This window comes from Dermacentor albipictus, chromosome 1 (genome assembly GCF_038994185.2).
Source record: "Dermacentor albipictus isolate Rhodes 1998 colony chromosome 1, USDA_Dalb.pri_finalv2, whole genome shotgun sequence".
NCBI classification, from domain to species: domain Eukaryota; kingdom Metazoa; phylum Arthropoda; class Arachnida; order Ixodida; family Ixodidae; genus Dermacentor; species Dermacentor albipictus.
The window spans coordinates 225025007-225033058 of record NC_091821.1 but is presented as its reverse complement, the minus strand read 5'-3'; the positions used below and the strand labels follow the sequence as shown (position 1 = coordinate 225033058).

At 44.8% G+C, this 8052-nt stretch overlaps 1 pseudogene; it reads left to right on the top strand.

Moving 5' to 3' along the window:
- The first annotated feature begins 4218 nt into the window (after window positions 1-4218).
- Window positions 4219-4390, top strand: LOC135912078 (U2 spliceosomal RNA; annotated as a pseudogene).
- The last annotated feature ends 3662 nt before the right edge of the window (window positions 4391-8052 follow it).

Sequence of the window (8052 nt, the reverse complement as noted above, 5' to 3'; positions counted from 1 at the left end):
AGGTTACTAAAAATTGAAGGCGAGTCTATATCAGCTATTGTTGAGTCGAGGTGGTTCCACTCCCCTAACAGCAGTAGGGAAAAAAAGAGTACCTAAATGTGTCCGTTTTTACAAGGATACTCAACTAACATTTCATTATGCTTATGGCGTGAAATACGGGACGTAGGGAAAGTAATGTATTTTGAAGAATTTATGTTAAAGCGGTTTTGCAACAGGTTGTGTATGAATTTTAGCCGAGCTTGCTTCGCTCTTTTTTACCGGTGTGTCCATTCTGGATGAAGCCAGGAGTTCTGTGGGCGAGTCGGTGGTTTTGTATTTGTGAATAAACCGTATTGCTTTCCTTTGAACTTTTTTCCACTTCGGATATGTTTGTCTTTGTGTGAGGAAACCAAACCGTGTTGGCGTATTCTAGTACTGGCCACACAAAGGTTTTAGAGCATAGCAGTTTGATATGACTGGGAGCAGATTTCAGGGACCTTTTAAGGAAGAAAAGTTTACGGGTGGCTGCTGAAGTGATGTTGGCAATGTGCGTGTTCCACTTCAAGTCAGATGCTAGAGTCAGTCCTAAATACTTGTGTTGCTGAACTTAGTTAGGGGTGTACAATTGAGAAGGTAGGTGAATCCTGACTTAATCTTCGTTGTTTTTACTACCATTGTAACAGATTTCTTGATGTTTCTTGATTTCTTGATGGCATAGGCTCTAGGAATAGCAGGGGAGAGTTAGTAGAGTTTGCAGAACAGAATAATATGCGGATAATGAATACCTTCTACCGCAAGCGCGATAGCCGAAAGTGGACGTGGAGGAGCCCGAATGGCGAGACTAGAAATGAAATAGACTTTATACTCTGCGCTAACTCTGGCATCATACAAGATGTGGACGTGCTCGGCAAGGTGCGCTGCAGTGGTCATAGGATGGTAAGATCTTGAAATAGCCTAGACTTGTGGAGGGAACGAAAGAAGCTGGTACATAAGAAGCCGATCAGTGCGTTAGCGGTAAGAGGGCAAATAGAGGAATTGCAGATCGAGCTACAGAACAGGTATTCGGCTTTAACTGAGGAAGATGACCTTAGTGTTGTAGCAATGGAGAATGACAATCTTATGGGCATGATTAACGAGTGTGCAATAGAATTCGGTGGTAACTTCGTTAGACAGGATACCAGTAAGCTATCGGAGGAGATGAAGGATCTGATTGAGAAACGCCAATGTATGAAAGCCTCTAACCCTACAGCTAGAATAGAACTGGCAGAACTTTCAAAGTTATTCAACAAGCGTAAGATGGCTGACATAAGGAAGTATAATATGGATAGAATTGAGCATGCTCTCAGGAACGGAGGAAGCCTAAAAGCAGTGAAGAAGAAACTAGGAATAGGCAAGAATCAGATGTATGCGTTAAGAGACAAAGCCGGCAATATCATTACTAATATGGATAAGATAGTTCAAGTGGCTGAGGAGTTCTATAGAGATTTATACAGTACCAGTGGCACCCCCTACGTTAATGGAAGAGGGGCTAGTCTAGAGGAATTTGACATCCCAGAAGTAACGCTGGAAGAAGTAAAGAAAGCCTTGGGAGCTATGCAAAGGGGGAAGGCAGCTGGGGAGGATCAGGTAACAGCAGATTTGTTAAAGGATGGTGGGCAGATTGTTCTAGAAAAACTGGCCACCCTGTATACGCAATGCCTCATGACCTCAAAAGCACCGGAATCTCTGAAGAACGCTAACATAATCATAATCCATAAGAAAGCCAAAGACTTGAAAAATTATAGACCGATCAGCTTACTGTCCGTTGCCTGCAAAGTATTTACTAAGGTAATCGCAAATAGAATCAGGAACACCTTAGACTTCTGTCAACCAAAGGGCCAGGCAGGATTTTCGTAAAGGCTGCTCAACAATAGACCATATTCAGACTATCAATCAGGTGATAGAGAAATGTGCGGAATATAACCAACCCTTATATTTTATAGCTTTCATTGATTACGAGAAAGCGTTTGATTAAGTCGAAACCTCAGCAGTCATGAATGCATTACGGAATCAGGGTGTAGACGAGCCGTATGTAAAAATACTGAAAGATATCTATAGCGGCTCCACAGCCACCGTAGTCCTCCATAAATAAAGCAACAAAATCCCAATAAAGAAATGTATCACGCAGGGAGATACGATCTCTCCAATGCTATTCACATCGTGTCTACAGGAGGTATTCAGAGACCTGGATTGGGAAGAATTGGGGATAAAAGTTAATGGAGAATACCTTAGTAACTTGCGATTCGCTGATGATATTGCCTTACTTAGTAACTCAGGGGACCAATTGCAATGTATGCTCACTGGCCTGGACAGGCAAAGTAGAAGGGTGGGTGTAAACATTAATCTGGAAAAAACTAAAGTAATGTTTAACAGCCTCGGAAGAGAACAGCAGTTTACGACAGGTAGCGAGGCTCTGAAGTGGTAAGGGAATACACCTACTTCGGGCAGGTAGTGACCGCGGATCCGGATCATGAGACTGAAATAATCAGAAGAATGGGCTGGGGTGCGTTTGGCAGACATTCTCAGATCATGAACAGCAGGTTGCCATTATCCCTCAAGAGAAAAGTGTATAACAGCTGTGTCTTACCAGTACTCACCTACGGGGCTAAAACTTGGATGCCTACGAAAAACGTTCTACGTAAATTGAGGACGACGCAACGAGCTATGGAAAGAAAAATTATGGGTGTAACGTTAAGGGATAAGAAGAGGGCAGATTGGATGAGAGAACAAACATGAGTTAATGGCATCTTAGTTGAAATCAAGAAAACGAAATGGGCATTGGCAGGGCATGTAATGAGGAGGGAAGATAACCGATGATCATTAAGGGTTACGGACTGGATTCCAAGGGAAGGGAACCGTAGCAAGGGGCGGCAGAAAGTTAGGTGGGCGGATGAGATTAAGAAGTTTGCAGGGACGACATGGCCACAATTATGGGAGAGGCCTTTGCCAGAGGCCAAGAACTATGGGCGAGGCCTTTGCCCTGCAGTGGGCGTAAACAGGATGATGATGATGATGATGATTTTTGAGGGGACTTGTTATACAGAAGTTGTTTCCAATTGACCTTCCATCGTCACGTGTGGACTGAAAGAAACACTCTTGCCAAATTTTACATAAAGTTAATTCCTGTCTCATCGCTTTTGTATTGTCTCGCACTTCGTAATTAGCAGGCAGATTTGAGTGTAAGTGATCTTCAAATTTATTATCGTTCACAAAAACCCAGACACAAGAGGCTAATGATATTATCGGGCGATCCCCTGAACCATTATAGAAAGGTGGTCGCTGTTAGTAGCACAGTCCAAAGCAGACCAGGATGAAATAGAAAGAGATGGACTCTAAAAAGTTAGGTTTAAAGCTGAGCGATATTGATAACCAGCAGAAGTGGCAATCCTGTAATTAAGGCCACGAAATATTATTATTCATTATCCAGTCTCACAAGTGTTTCCCGCATAGGTCAGTCTTAAAGCCCCAGCACGAATTATGGGAACCAAAGTCCCCAATAGGAATATTATCTTACCTGCATGAAAGTACAGCTGAGTCCAAATATCCAGTATCCTGTACACCCGCAGGGAAGTATGCGTCAACTAAATAAAAAACAATCAGTGTCATTCCACTCTGTGAAGGTGGATGACCAGCGAATCTGTGTATGCGGGCGCCTTAATAGCGAACTGTCCATTGCCGTGCGTGAAACGCCGAATGATCATAAATGGAAGGCGAGGCGCGACTAGTACACGATGTTGAGCCTCGGAAGATGATGAGGCACCGGGGGTCATACATACCTATGTAATCGTTGCAAAACGTGGTACGACACATTTTACTAACGAACCCTGGGACGTAGAACAGGCGGGCATGTCACCGCACTCCGAGGGCACACACACTGCTTCACCGTAGCCCAGGTGGTCGTGCGTTGGTCGACGTCCCGCAGTGGAGTTGTGAGGCTACTCGAAAACCACAACCGGTCACATCCACCACATGCCACACCAAACTGGTTCCCTCAAAACTCCCTCTGAAACCTGACCATTGCTCTGGCGAAACATTTCAAGTTTGCAGGGTCGGGGACATGGACAGTGCTCATTTCTTTCCGCCTCGCGGTCCTGGCGGGCAGCACGCTTACGGGACCGCCACCACGGGACGCGGAAGCGGAAGGAAAGGAGGCACGCAAGCGCTTGGAACGCCGACAAAGAGAGGGCTGTGCCAACGTAGACATGACGGACGCGTATCCGTAACCCGTATCAGCTTAATATCTGATACGGGTTGTATTTGGACGTACGATATTAAACTTATTTTTGCAAGTTGGCGGAGTGCTTAAAGCATGCTTCACCTCCGCCGCAGATCGGCCCGGTATTGCACTATCTTCAGAATCGGCCCACGTATGGGGAGAAATTTGCGAGCTACGCAGCTTGATAGACGCATGCATTTTTTTTCCGGACCTAACCATATAAAGCTTCGCTGTAAAAAGTAACAGATATGATAAGCTTATATCCATAATAGAAATTTCGCATTCAGAAGACAAACACTGATATTATATACCGTGTGTCCCAGCTAACCTTAGCCAAGCTGTTTAACGAAAAAAAGATTTAAAATACACGGCTCAATATCAAGGAAGGGGCTGACGGATGGAATAGCACACTGTGGTATCAAGGTTATAAACAGGGATAAGTGCGTCAGAAAGGCTGGCCAACGTTTCGATAGGTGGACCTATCTTCGTCAAAGGCAGCCTCGTCATCCTCGGCGTGTTAGTTTTAAAGGGTTAGTAGAGTGACGTCACGTGTGGTTGTCGTCGGTGGCGGCTGGTTGTAAAGGGAGAGACTTCAAAGAGAATGAGTGTTGTCGCTTGACGTCTGTAAGCGTGCTTTCTAAGGCGACGGGACAAGAACAGGAGAGTAGGAAGGCGGGGGGAAAAGAAAGAAAAGGAAAAAAGGACACCAACAGGGAAAAAAAGAACAAGAAAAGAAAAATAAAGGCATGAGGGGTGTTGGGGAAGTGAGAGGTTAGGAAGATTCAGGGGAGTCGTTGGCGGCACGTTTTTGTGGCATTAGAAGAGCCGGTCAGGCGGTCAGTGCGCGAGTAACAAGAAAGACCCAAAAATACATCAGTTGAAAGAACGACTTGAGTAGCGTAGCGTCGGGTAATTTTGAAGGAGTTAAGATGGCGGCAAGGAGTCTGGGGTGCAATGCATGGGGTATATCTGGAAGAAAGCGGCATGGTCTTTCAAGGGACGTTAGCACCAATGAAAAGAGTAACAAGCAAAATAAAAATATCAGAACACTCGATGTTTGACCGCAACCTCAGCAGAGGAGACCATGGCCGGCTTCGAAGACGTCCATAGTGATGTCTCCTTGTTCATACCATATTGCAGTATTTGTATGCCCAGGCGTGCAACAAGGCGTGCATAACCTCTTGTGATATTGAATGAATGAATGAATGAATGAATGAATGAATGAATGAATGAATGAATGAATGAATGAATGAATGACCCGCCTTGGTGGCTTAGCGGCTTTGGCTCTGCACTGCTAAACACGAGGCCGCTAGATCGAATCCCGGCCTCGGCGGGCGCATGTCAATAGGGATGAAATGCAAGAACGCCCGTGTCACATGCATTGGGGGCGCGTTAAATAATCCCAGGTGGTCAAAATTAATCCGTAGTCCTCCACTACGGCGTGCCTCATAATCAAATCGTGGTTTTGGCACGTGAAACTCCAGAATTCATCCATTCATTCGAATGAATGAATGAAACTGGTCATATGATATATTCTGATTTGGACAGCGCCAAGAAGAAAGAGGATGAAAAGCGTTAAAATCATAATACGTTAAACGAACAAGCTCAAATGCTCAAGCTATATATTTAATGTCTGCTCGTTCTAACAGTATTTAAACAAAGCGCCTGCGTTGTTTGTGAGCAAGGAAGTACAAATATAATTGTTGAAGCGTTTCACCGTTCTTACACATGCTTATCGCACCGTTTGCATTGTTGCATCCTCACCTCAATGAATGAATGAATGTTTGGTTTCTATTGGCGCAAGGGCCAGGTATGGCCAAAGAGCGCCAAGCCAGTGTTGATGAATTCGCAATGTAGTTGCATCCTCACCTGGTAGCGAAGCTTCCATAGAAGCAATAAGATGGCGAGTTGGGCTAGTTGGTTGGCGTTCATATTTGAGTTAGATTGACCCACACCCAAGACGCGGACACAGAAAGGAAGTAGAGAGGACAGCGCTTAACTCTCAACCGATTTGTTGTTTGACAGAAAAACGTTTATAAAGATGTTACAGTATTTTCTCGAATGCGCAGCAAAGCAAGATTAGACATTCACGACAGGAGTGCCAAGACCCCAGATACCTCAAAATTCTATCGCAATTGTTGTCTATCCACGGGGCATACTCACCTAGCCATGCACTACAGAAACTGTGGAAACGGTGGGTGTAAGCCACAGTTTAGTGACACGCAGATTATTTTTCGACAGAAAGATCAAGTAACTCGCGAAATAGTCAAGACAAACCATATTCGAAAAGGGGGTAGCGATTGCGTCAGTCAGACAACCATTACGCTGCACGATAGAGGGTATGCTTATCTAGATAGGCAACAATCGCGATAGAATTTTGAGGGGTCTGGGGTGTTGGCGCTCCTGTCGTGAATGTCTCCTCTTGCTTTTACTGCGCATGCGCAAAAATACTGTAACATCTTTGTAAGTCTTTTTCTGTCAAACAATAATTCAATTGAGAGTCAAGCGCTGTCCTGTCTAAGCTTCCATTACGTGTCCGCGTCTTAGGTGCGTTTTCATCGAACTCATATATGAACTTCCAAAAAGCCCATACGTTCAAAACATGGCGGTTCATTGGCGGTTCATGAGGCTTAGCGCCATCTGTGTGACGAGGGAACACTTCTAGCGGAAGAAACAATAATGTGACGCCATATCCGTTAGAAACATAAGTGACGTCATTTTTGTTCTCAAAGGCACGAAACTTGTTTTGGTGGCCGGTCATTAGAGCTGTATTTTCAAATGCCCTGCAATTCGACTCGATGGGCGTTTCGAGCTTGAAGCGCGGAAAGCGATTCAGCAAACTCCCAGCCGTACCGGGTGTCGAAATTGCACCTCTGCGAAGAACATAGTTTCTTGCAGGCCGACGAACGCTTTGAGTGTAGAGTGCTGGTCGCCTCGTCGGACGCCGAGCCCGTCATCCAGCGCAGCGGCACGAAAACAGCTAAAGTATACAATTATCTGGCGGTCGTAACTCACTACTTTTGACGGAATGTTCAGACAAACGTTGACAAACAAAACAACACAACGTGTCAAGGGGGCGCATTGTTACAGGTGAACTTTACGAGCGCGCCTTTCCGCACAGTTCTTACCTGCGTCACCGAATGTGATAGAGGCGTCAACGTCGCTCTTGTAATGGGCGTTGAAAAATAAGTATTTATTGTTAATAATAAAGTGAAATAGAGTTCATTTTCTTTCCTCGTCCCACGTATATAAAATTACTATGAATGTTATTTTCGTTGAATGAATCAAACTGTGTCTTGTTCTGATTAAAAACGCTTTTTTTTTCTCTATGTTTGTTCCCTCCTCACATAGTCGCGCTTCAATCGCTGCTCCTATAATTACCATTGCTGATGTCGGTGACACTTGGTTATCAATCGCTTTTCGCCCAAAGCTTCGCGACCTATTTGAATCAACGTTGTCCTTACTGCGAATTGCGGTAGCCAATCCAACGGTCGTCGTCAGTATAACAGCCTAAAATGCTTAATGCTCTACGCTGCGCGTTTCTCTAGTTTTAGCGTTGCGACGTCGATGGTTTGCGGGAAGACTAGGAAAATTATTAGTAGAGGCAAGGCGCAGAAGAAGGACTCAGGAAGAACACAAACGACAGGACCGGCGCCGGTCCTGTCATTTGTGTTCTTCTTCTTGAGTCTCTGGTCTTCTGCACCTTGCCTTTACTAAACTTCAAGCATGAACCAACTAGCCCAAGCAAGAGTTTTACTTGGGAAAAGGATTCCGCTAATTCTGGTGGAATTCAGCGAGGCAAAAAGAAATTTAAAAAA